Genomic DNA, 13,022 nt, shown 5'->3' with positions numbered 1-13,022 from the left:
GTTGCTACCTGGTCTTAGAGATTTTATTTCATGGAACTTACTGATACCTTTTTAATTTTTCTTTCTTTTCTCAATATATTTCCTCAAGGTCTCTTTGAAAAACTTTGGAATCAATTGGGAGGCATGGGAGACATTGGCAGAAAACCAGCAGCACCACTACTCCCTCCCCCTTGCCATGGCAAGGCTGAATTTTTAAAAAAGGCACTATGTTTTATGAGCAAAATAGAGTTTCAGTAGCTCAAAAAAAACCACCATGAGATATAAATATTTAGATAGATCTCCATTCACAATATTCATATGAATTATTTGTCCCCAACCTGTGCTCAAGCCTCCTGAGGTCATACTGATCTGATCAACTACAATACAGCCAACATAGTGATGTCATTTTGATCCTCGTTGAGCATGAAGGACAACAATCAACCATACCAAAACTTGCTCAGTCATTCTCTAGCTCCAGTCTTTTTATTAAGAATGCTTGGAAGTCCTTTATTTCATTAAATTTCTAGTTTTGCTCTGAAAGATTATACTCACTTTTTTCTGCCTAGTTTATTCTTGATTATAATCCCAGTTCTTTTGCCTTCTGAAATAGCATATTCCAAGCCCTCTAATTCTTTAATGTAGTACCTGCTAAATCTTGTTTGATCCTGCCTGTGGCTTTACAATATTTGCATGGATTTTCTGGTTGCTTGAAGCATTCTATCTTTGATCTGGGAACTCTGGAATTTGGCTAAAATATTCCTGGGAGCTTCCATTTTGAGATCTCTTTCATTAGGTGATCTATTTTTCTCTTTGATTCTACTATATTAGGGTAGATTTCTTTGTTAAATTTTTTTTCAAAATATGATGTCTAGGATCTTTTTTTTTATCATTGCTTTAGGTAGTGCAACAATTCTTAAATTTCCTCTCCTCAAATATTTTCCAGTTCACTTGTTTTTTTGATGACACATTTCATATTTTCTTCTAATTTTTCAATCTTTTTACTTTATTATTTGTTGATGTCCCATGGAGTTATTGTCTTTCACTTACCAAATTCTGATTTTTAATGAATTATTTTCTTCAGTGAGCTTTTGTACCTCTTTTCCCACTTGACCAATTTTGCTTTTTGAGGAGTTATTTTCATTACTGAATTTTTATACCTCTTTTGTTCATTTACCCAATTCTGTTCTTTAACATCTTATTTTTTCAGTATTTTTTTGTGTAACTTTACCAAGGTGTTAATTGTTTTTTTCTTTCATTTTTCTCCCTTTACTTTCATTTTTTATTAAATTTTTCCTCTACCTCTTTTATATGATAATGAAAATAATTTTGAGTCCTTCCTTGAATTCTTTTTTTTTTCTTTTGGAAGGAAATTGGGGTTAAGTGACTTGCCCAAAGTCACACAGATAGTAAGTGTGTCAAGTGTCTGAGGCTCGATTCAAACTCAGGTCCTCCTGACTCCAGGGCCAATGTTCTATTCACTGCGCCTTTCCTTGAATTCTTATTGGACTGTATCCAATTCACATTTTTTTTATTATTTTGGGGTTTTTTTAGGCTTTTCTTGCAGTTGTTTTGATTTCATTATATTTATTTGAATTTGTGTATTGATCTTCCCTGTCACAATAATAGATTTTTATGGCAAGGTTCTTGTTTTTTGTTCCTCATCTTTCCAACTTATTTCTTGATTTACAATTTCGTGTTAATATTGGGTTCTGATGGGTTAGCACTTACTTTGTAATGAGTTGCCAGGTCCACTTACCACCTCTGGCTTGAGACCTCCTAAAGCTGCTACTGTGTCTGTCACCACCACTAGTAACACCACTGGTATTATACTTATGTGAGCGCCAAACCAGACTCCTCCCTCATGTCACAGATCTCTCTTTCTGACTTCTTGTGTTATTTTGGGCTGGACAAATGTTTCACTGCTTCCTTTTGTTGGCTTAGCCACTCCAGAATTATAATTGTGGTGTTATTTTCTTCATTTTTTTCCTTTTTTTTTTTTTTGAAGCAACCAGGGTTAAGTGACATCCAGGTTCACACAGCTAGTAAATGTTGGAGGCCAGATTTGAACTCATCTTTTTATGACTCCAGGGCCAGTTTTCTATTCACTGTGTCACAAAGGTGGCCCCATGAGATGTTATTTTAAAGGTGTTTGGAGGAGAATGATGGGAGAACTCAGCTGAGTGCTTTTGCTACTCTACCTTCTTTGCTTAGCCCCCAGAAGTCTCCTGAAGCTTTTCTTAATTCCCCCAACTATTAGTGCTTTCTGTTTGAACTTTATACTCAAGCACATTGTATTTAATTTGTATTTATTATATGCATATTAATGAGTATTTATATGTGGATTTATGTGTATATATAATCTATATAATTATATGTGTGTGTGTATAGATAATTTTCTCCATAGAATATAAGTTCCCCAATAGTAGGGATTGTTCCATTCTTCATGTTTATATACCCAGAACAGAGCACAGTATCTGCACATGGAAGTTTCTTTAATAAATACCTATTATATTGACTATTAGTAAAAATATTCAGATATCTTAAAACTCAATTCTGGTTCTATTTTTAATTTTAATATTTTTTTCCTTAAGAGTATTTTTCCAATTACATGTAAAGATAGTTTTTAACATTCATTTTTAAAATTTTGAGTTCTAAATTTTTTTCCTCCTTTCCCTTCTCTCTCCCCTCCCCAAGACAACAAATAATCTGTTATAGGTTATAGGTTATACATGTGCAATCATGTTAGACATATGTCCACATTACTCATGTTGTGAAAGAAAAATCAGAGCAAAAGGGAAAAACCACTAGAAAGAAAAAAAAACAAAAAAATGTGAAAATAGTATGTATTGATCTGCATTCAGACTCCACAGTTCTTTCACTGAATATGGTTATCATTTTCCATCACAAGTCTTTTAGAATTGTCTTGGATCATCAGTTCATGTAAGTTTTTCCAGGTTTTTCTGAAATCAGTCTGCTCATTATTTCTTACAGAACAATAGTATTCTATTACATTCACATACCACAACTTGTTCAGCCATTCCCCAATTAATGAGCTCATTTTCCACCTCTTGGCCAGCACAAAATGAGCTCCTATAAATATTTTTGTACATGTGGGTCCTTGTAATGGCAAGCAAAGTAGTACTTTGCTGCTTGTTTCAGATATTCAAATGCCTTTGGGCCTCACCTTTCATTGCATCAAGTCTTTATTGGAAGCAGTATACATTGGGTTGCCCTTAATAGGACTAATGCCATCACATGGAGCCCTTGGTGGGAGGAGCTTAACAAAAGAATAGAACCGGAAGGATGGAACAGGAAGGAAAAGAGCAGAGAAAAGTTCAAGTGTGAGCTGGGGTGAAGCAGAACTGAGAGGCAGAAGGCTTGTGATTTCAACACTGTTAATCGGTGTTACTTTCTGGAACTGAGAGAAAGAATGCTCATGATTTCCACACTCTGTAGCACTCTGTTGTCTGTCAGACAAAAGCACCCTGTCTGATGTTTATTTTTTATACAGAAGTCCTAAAAGGGAACTTGTTGTTGTTAGAGAAGCCCTTGAAGAGTACTTTATGCTGTTACAGAAGACCTGGACTTTACTGTTGATTTGTGTTTGATTTCTCAGACAGAAGCCTTGTCTGTAGATTTCTGTTACTTTGTCAGAAAGAAAGTACATTGAGATAATAGTGCTGATAATGTGTGTAAATATTGTTGTAGCTCTGTCAAACTTTGTCTTCCTAGAAACAGAAACTTCAAAGAGCTGGGAGAAGTCAGAGCAGAAGCAGAGCTTAAGGGAGACTTTGCTTTAAGGGAGACTTAAGGGAGACTGTTTTGTTTTGAAGGCCTGATTGAGGATTGGGGATGTCATTGCTCATTGCATTGGTTATGTTTACCAACATGGTTGCTAAGATGGATTTGGCTTTCTGGTATTGGAACTGGGCTTTCTGGTGTTTGAATAAATGTTTTGATTCTGTATTCCATGTGGAAAATCTGTTGTATTTTGTAATTCAGAACTACACCAGCATATTCATAGCTGCCGTGGATGCTGTGAATATTGCATTGTGTTATGGTCCTTTGCCCTTTTTCATGTCTCTTTGGGATATAGACCTAACAGTGATATGGGTAGAATTAAAGAGTATGCACAGTTTGAATGTCCTTTGGGCATAGTTCCAAATTGCTCTGAAGAAACATTGGATCAGTTCACAACTCCACCAACAATGCATTAGTATTCCAATTTTCCCACATCTTCTTGAACATTTATCACTTTCCTTTTCTGTTATATTAATCAATCTGGTAGCTATAAAGTGGTTCTGATTCTATTTTTTTAGCTGCCTTAATTACCCAGGATAGTACATTCCTCTCTCTGGTTCCCAGTATTTTTAACCATTAAATGCAGTGTATTGGTAGATAATCTGCAAGGTTGCTTATCCCTCTAGGTTTCATAAAACCCAAATTTGTCATCCTTAAATGTTAATTTCTCAACCTCCTTGCAACAGCATAGTGTGGTATAAATATTATACTCAAAACAAAGAAATCTAAAAAGAAAAAAATCACTTGATCTGTAGAACAATATATTTGCAGAGTTCCATTAGCTATGGAATTCATCTGGTACATTTACATATTGTATAGATCATTTGAAGGCCTGATCGAGGGAAGGCTTGGAAATGTCATTACTCATTGCATTGGTTATGTGTAAAAGAAAGACAAAAGAACAGCAATAGTCATGGCTAAAATATCATAAATCCAAGACAGCTAAAAATGAGATGGAAGCAAAAATAGAACATCTCTTAAAATTGTGCCATAAGTCCATAGGAAAATAGAATTCAGTTGCTCCAGATAGATTTGTACATAAATTTTAAATTTATTCCAACTAAAGTTATCAACATGAAACTCATGCCATTTAATGGAAAAATCAAATCAAGATGATTCAAAACAAATGAAACACCTTATTTTACATTTTTTCTTCCATCATTTCTTCTTGTATATTTTGCTAAAAAGACATACTCTTGATCACCTCCTGATAGAATCCAAACTGTGGTATTCCCCTGTCCTATAATACTTTCCCTACTTATTTTCACATTTAGACTCTCCTGGTTTCATTCTCATGCCAGGTAAAGTCTCACCTCTACAAATGTCCCCTTGATCCCCCTTAATTCCAGGACCTTTTCTCTGTTGCATATTTCCAACTTATCCTGTCTACACATTGCTTGTATATAGTTATTTGCATGTTGTCTTTCCTATTAGACTGTGAGTTCCTCAAGGGAAAAGGGGGCCTTTTGTTTTTCTTTATAAGCCCTTATGTGTCCCTGACAAATAGTTGGAATTTAATAATTGTAAATAGAATGATATAGGACAAACATGAGGAAATTAAAGAACTAAACTGGGGGCGGAACTAATATGGCAGATCAAAAGCACAAACAGCAAGGACTCTGGCTCCAACAAATTTCAATGACTATAAAAAAGGACTCTAAACAAATTTTAGAGTTACAGAACCCACAAAGTGACAGAGAGAAACAAATTTTCCACTGAAGACAGCCTGGAAGGCTAACAGGAAAGGTCTATCACAGCATGCTGGGGGCCAAATGCAGTCCCCCATGAACTGTGGTCCTGTCCCCAGGGCAGCCCAGACTGGCCAGAGCAAACTTCAGGAAAGTGAATCACAAGCAGCTATGGTGGTTTCCAGACTTCTCAATCCATAAACGCAAAAGAGCACTTAAAAGGTCAGTGGGGAATTTTGTTGGAAGGGTGAAGGAAGAGCACAGTCTGGCCCCTGTCTCTAGGGCAAGAAGTGGTGGAGGCACAGCAGCTGCAGCCGATGCTGCTGTGGCATAGCTGCTTCCAGAGCTCCTGGCCTGCAGATTGTAGGGGGACCAAGTGACAATTTGGAGGGTAATCATTCTTGCTTTGACCTGCTTGGATCTGGATTGCTGTATACGGTGGAGGTCTTGGGGTATGTGGCCAGTGTGTCAGAGCTTGTGGGGGCTGTAGAGAGGGTGCCCAACTTATTAGTCATAACTTATTAATAGCTTATTAGCTATTATTAATAGCTTAAAATAACTTAGTTAATAGCTTAATTAGCTTAGTAACTATTACTCTGGCAGGTGTAAAAACCCCAGCAATTTGGAACAAAGCTCTCTCCATTTTGTAAGCAGAGTTCTCCCATAGCAAAGAGCTCAAAAGCCAAGTAATTTGCAAGATGAGCAAGGAGAGGAAGCACAATCAGACCATACAATCCTTTTGGGGGACAAAAAGGATCAAAGCATGGAACTGGAGGAGGACAATGAAGTCAGAACTCCTGCATCAAAAGCTTCCAAGAAAAATATGAACTTGTCACAGGCCATGTAGGAGCTCAAGAAGCATTTTGAAAATCAAGTAAGAGAAATAGAGGAAAAATTGGGAAGAGAAATGAGAATGATGCAAGAAAATTATGAAAAGTGAGTTAACAACCTGCTAAAGGAGACCCAAAAAATACTGAAGAAAATAATACCTTAAAAAATAGACTAACTCAAATGGCAAAAGAGGCCCAAAAAGCCAATTAGAAGAATGCTCTGAAAAGCCAAATGGGCCAGATAGAAAAGGAATTTCAAAAACTCACAGAAGAGAATAATTCCTTCAAAATTAAATTGGAACAATTGGAAACTAATGGCTTTATGAGATATCAAGATACTATAAAACAGATCCAAACAAATTAAAAAAAAAAAGAGGGCAATGTGAAATATCTCATTGGAAAAACCACTGACCTGGAAAATAGATCCAGGAGAGATAATTTAAAAATTATTGGACTAACTGAAAGCCATGATCAATGGCCTAGACACCATCTTTCAAGAAATTATCAAGCAAAATTGCCCTGATATTCTAGAATGAGAGGGCAAAATAGAAATTGAAAGAATTCACAAATTGCCTCTTGGAAAAAGATCCCAAATAGAGAACTAAATTGGCAGATTAAAATTAAATTAAAATGTATCCTTTACATTGTTTCATGTTCTGTACTTAGCCTCATTCCTTTAGATGAATGCACTGGGAAATACAATGCCAGTTTTAACTTTGAACATTCTTCCTATTGTCAAGTCTGCTTTGGAATGTAAATTTTAGGTCATCTAATTCACATCCCATCACTATCTACTAGTAGCAAAGCCAAAGAGAAACACTGTGGAGAGGGATTCCTTCTATTCTAGTTCAAAATATAATCATTTTAATTAAGATGTCATTTGTTTAGATGTCATTGAATAAAACTATTGACTGATCCTGAGATAAAACTCTACAATGAAACTTATTCAGAATTCAAAGAAATTGTCATTTATTCATGAGCACTTGACCTAAATATAAGCTATCTTTGAATATAGGCCACATAATTTAAATAACATTAATTTTCATATGTTTCTCTCTCCATATATAAATACATATACATATATACACTTGCACATATGAAAATATAAACATACATATTTATAATGTATGTTTCTGCATATGTATAGACATCAATAGATTGATGGATACATAGACAGATGTACACAAACATCTGTATGCTTACTTCGGGATAAAACACTAATTATTGGACACATAGGTTTTATTAAAATTTTGAAACATTTGGATTAATTTGTTATTTCTTTAAATAAAATATTAAACTGTCCAATTAATATATAATAAGGAATCTAAGTAACAGACTGTGAATATATCTTGCCCACAATTGGTCTTCAACTATGACATGATATATACAATATATTTGACTGGTTGCTGTGTTTTTATTATCTTTCCACACATGCATATGTGCATATAAATGCCTCTACTATATACATAATCAATTCTAGAATCTTCTATTTTTTTCTTTCTAGAATTTCAGTAATAAACAGAATTAATGATTATACTATTACTTTGTATGATAATCTAGTGATTTTAGTTAAGAAACTAGCTGACCACTATCAATGGAATTTTGTGATCATTCCCTTCCCATCCGTACCACCATAATCCCAACTGCTATCAGATATAATGACATTAAGGAGCCAAAGAATGTTTTAGATATGTATTTCTGGGCAACCTTCATCCATCAGTGTGTTTTATGATTCATTAATATAAGCAAGGAGGAAAATATGTCAGAATTCAAATTTCAAATAAACATGCTTTCTTTAAAGTGACACATCAATACAAAGCATTATTGGAAAGCTAAAATATCTTCACAACTGATGCATGAATTTTGTTTCTATCTACTTTTAAAAAATTTTGTCTTATATAACTTTCATTTAGGTTTTCAAAGTTCTGTTAAAAATAGACCAAAAATTAAATTAAATATTTCTTCTATCAACGATACTGCCAAGGAAATAAAATTTTTGTTGGAAATTTGAAATACATTGAGCATTTAAAAAGAAATTATCTTTATATATCCAGGAAATCATATTATGTTTTTTTAATAGTAGACTTGAATTGTTCTCACATAAAGTGGGCAGTAGTTACATTTTTCAGTTTTTGTCACATAGCATATGTTGGCATACTGCAACTTGGCAGGATTTCTTGCTTTGTGAATGCTTACAAGACTAGAATCTGAATTTAATTCAGACAAGCTTCAAAACTTACAGAAAAATATTTAATGGACCAAATTTAATTTAACCAAAAGTGAAGAATTTAAAAAGTGACTTCATTCCCACCTTTAAGTGTATCAATGATTTCCATGAGTTGAATGTTGTTCTCTATGTCTGTGAACAATTTAAAAGGGAAGAAAAAGGTACTTCCATTAATCACGGAGATATTTCAGTTGGATTTTGTAAGAGAAAATTTTAGCCAGGTTAAATAAATATTAGATAAAACTCTTCTAGTCAGCTACTGAGTCTCTAAATATGATCCTTAACCAATGATCAGGATACCCTAGGTAGTTGAGACTTGCTCCTGCTTTGTACCTGTGATTGTATTGGATGACCCCATAAAAGTCCTTTCCTACTTTAAGATTCTCCTTCCCTTACTTACCCTGGAACCTCTAAAATAAACCCTTTGTTGGTAGCCATTGCTGTTTGCTTCATTCTAACTTTATCATCAGCAAATTTTATCCCAGTCATTAATAAAAAGTTTAAGTTACACAGAGCTAATCACAAATTGGGTTGCTCTATTAGAGAGCTCCTGCCAAAGTCCTCTTGGAATCCAACCATTCAACTAGATCTCAATCCATCTAACTGCCCTATTGTCTTGCAAACTTCACTCCATGTTTTCCACAGGAATGACAGATTTTATTGTTTTTTACTTTTAGATTTAATTTTAATTTAATTTTTAATTTTACATTTAGATAAATTAAAGTTAAATAAAAATACACAATTCTCCAAGTGTACCACTTTAGAAGCCTTGGGACAATAAAAGGAAAATAAGTGGTCATGTGTTAACTCTTTTTGATGCAGTTATGCTGGCTCCTAATGATCACAATTTCCTTTTTCAATATTCACCTAACTTTAATTTGAGATTACATTCTAGAATTTTGCAAGACATTAAAATCAAAATCACTTCCATCATTTTCCTTTAAAGAAAAAATTTCGGACTCTTGCACTTGTGATTTCTTTTAAAGTAACAGTTACACTGATTCCAATGCTTTGAATATCTGAGAATGTGGTGATCAGCTGACTTTAGCTCATTAAGGTCAGTCACCTAGGTGCTCCTGTCTTCTCACATTTCTTTGCTATTAACCCCTTATTTTTAATTTCTGTACTGCCATTTACAATGCACTCACACTTGTCAAAGAAAGAAGAAGCAAAATAATATTTGAGCAGCTCTGCTTTGTCTGTTATCATGAGCCCCTTACACCCTGAATATCAGTTTGTTTGTTTTTTATTTCTCAATATTCCTCTTTCCCCATTATACTTTAAAAGCTAAACTACACTAAACAAACCAACAAATATTTTGTTATTGTTCCAAGATAATTCTGAGCTTTAACACAACAGAAACTATTTTTACGTGATCATCTCCATTTGTTTAATGTTACCAGTCCTTGTTTCCATCTTTTTCTAATCTAAGCTTATGGGTAAGTTTCCTGTGGATACAAATCAGGATATTCAGAAATTTTCTGTATTTTAATAATCATTGAATTTGCTTTCTTTTCTGTCCTCCTAATTTTCTTCTTAAGTTTCCTATCCCCTACCTAGCTGAGTTTTAGGTTATGGATCTATATCTATCTTTCCTATGAGCCCTTTGAAATCTGCCCCCCCCAAGAAAATTTATAATGAGCATTTTTTCTCATCTATTATAAACTCTAAGAGAGAGTTTTCTATCCCCACAATGTCCTTATCATTTTCACCCCAGGATCATTTTTTTTTTCCTTTTGGTAAGAATCATTCCCTGTATGGAATTTCTTTTTTTAGGTTCCTTTCCCTTTTTAGGTTCTTTGAGAGTGGTTTTTATCACCAAGGCAAATCAAACAATTACTGGTTTTAACAGAGAGTATTTGGACAGAAAGTCTCTGCAAATGTTTGGATAATTGAAATCTCCAACTGTTACAAGGTATTAAGGAATATTCTATGATCACTTTCCCCTCCTAGCACCATTCTTAATTCTCCACACTTCCATTATGCCAAAGCAGACTTCTCACCCTGTAAGTTCACTCCATCCTAGCCTCTGATCTTTCCTCTGATCTGTCTATTCCTTGCAGAACCTACATTTGAAGGTGAATGCCCAGGTCAGATATGTTTTTTCCTCTCTAGGCTCCTCTTATGACTTTGGGAACTTTCTCCACTACGTGATACCTTTTTCTTCCACTCCCCACCCCTTTCCACCTTGCTTTTATGTGTTACCTTCCCAAATAGAATGTAATCTCATTTAGTACTGGCACTGCCTTTCTGTCTATATTTGTATTCCTAGTGCTTAGCACATAGCAAACATTTAATAGATGCATATAGATTTACTTGACCCAATCATGATGTAATGAAAGGCAGATAAGACCACAAAAAAAAATATTTTGATTTTGATTTTAGAAGATCAAATAGCACCTCTTAGGCTATATATTAAGAGGGCAGTTAGTCAATTAGTGATCTTCACTAAACTCAGTTGAGAGTCAGGTAGAGGGTGTTAGAGGAGCTCTTCAACTCTATGATCACCAGTCAGAGGAAGGAATCCTAGAGACAGTCACTATTGATGAAATATTAATTCTAAGGTTAAAATGATCTTGACGGGTGATGAGCCTTCTGGAGCATGATGGTAAAATCAAGAGGATTACAGCTATATGGGAAAGAAACAACAAACAAAACATTAAAAAAATAGATTTTTTACTCTTCCAAATGGGGAAGGGGCTGAATATTCTGAGGAAAAACCAGGTACTTTTTTCTCTAAAAAATAATAGAGTAGAAATCATCAGGTGGTAGATCATTCAGTAAAGATAAGAAAAAGAATTCTAATAGAAGTTGTGGATCATGATTTGCTGTTCTACAGTACCTGTTAACAATAATAGAAAAACTATTGTCTTCCTGGGCCATGTATTCAAGTCAGACCAGATAATATGCCCCAAATGATCATAAAATCATTACCTACTTCTACATGATTCACATGGACATAAATGATGCTAACAGAAGGAACATAAAAAATATCACTTAAGATTATGATGTTTGGGGTAAGAAACTAAAGGCCAAAGGTAAACAGGGACCAAAAAGATAATCTTCTTTGTTAAGTTAGCATGGAAACCTAGGCCCAGAAAGACATGGCAAAAAGTTCATCCCTCAGAACCAGGAGAGACAGAGATGGAAAACAAGTTTCCACTGTAGGATAATACTGGGCTCATTGTATAGACATCTGAGGCCAGGCCCACTGATTCTTTGTTATATTTTATTTCTGTAGAACTTCTAAGCATCCCTCCCACTATGTTTTCTCATTCATGTAGGTATTTTCTACCTTGGTAAATAGAATTAGGTTTTTATTTATTTTTGTCTCTCCTCCCTGTCCCTATTATTTTTAAACTCCTTTGGCTTAGATTTGCAAGGTACCTAAAAATGCTTTCTTACCAGCCTTTCTTACGTGTATTCATTCCTTGACAAGGACAATGTCATGCATATATTTTAAATGGCAGACAAAAAATGCAAATCTCATTCTCATTCCCTGCTTTCTTACCCAGTTGTTCCCTCCTCAAAATCAGTATTCTTATACTTTTTGTTGGTATGTTTTTCCCTTTTGAATCCCTTAGCTTTAATGTAGAGCACTTAAAAAAAAACAATATATGTTTATATAGGAGGCATAGCTCTAATGCCAGCACTGTCTTCATCCGGGTCCAATGTTGGAATGAAATGAGGTACTCCTAATTCACTGAATGGTTCAAAAAGGGAATTTTACTTTGCCCCCAACACAGTAAGGACAAGCACAAAGTGACACTTAACTTCTCTAGATGTACCCTCTCTGTCTCCCCCTTTCCCACCTTGCCATCTCCATAGGAAAATGTCTAGCATTAAGGAAGGATATGGTTTAGAATAGAAAGATACATATGGTCTTTGGAAATTCACTACATCTGAGAGACACAAAGTCCAAGTATCTGGGACTTTTTAGATCATCTAGAAAGGTAGATCAATGAAGCTGGGTCAGTTAGATCTTTTTTAGGGAAAGCCTTCCATGATGTAGGTGGGAGGAGAGAAGCTATAAAAGAGAAATTTTGTTCTTTCAACATGGATTTCTTTAATGACACCTTTTTCTCTCCACTGCCTCTGCTACATAATCCCTTGTTTATAATGTTTTGCAATCTGCTGGCAGCTGCCATGTGCTTCCTCATTGTCCTTTGGGTGACCTTCAGCTTCAGTTCTGCAAAGATTTCTATGTTCCACAATTTTCAGGTGTACAATATCGTTAGAAGAGCGTTGATGACTTTTTTTTAAAAAGATCCCTGTTTCAAGAAGTTTAGAGTTATGAAGAAAACTGCAATTCCTCAAAGCCTGCTCTCCTCAACCCGTTCAATTCCATCCCTAATAGCTGTCCGTTTTCAGCATTTATCAAAGATGAGATAATTAGACAGACAGATAGACAGACAGACAGACAGACAGATGGACAGATAGACAGACAGACAGATAGATAGATAGATAGATAGATAGATAGATAGATAGATAGATAGA

The sequence above is a fragment of the Petaurus breviceps genome, unplaced genomic scaffold, assembly GCF_028583685.1.
Source record: "Petaurus breviceps papuanus isolate PSGF00001 unplaced genomic scaffold, PetGlider_PUasm1.0 38, whole genome shotgun sequence".
Taxonomy (NCBI): Eukaryota; Metazoa; Chordata; class Mammalia; order Diprotodontia; family Petauridae; genus Petaurus; species Petaurus breviceps.
Note: the sequence above shows the minus strand (reverse complement) of the source record.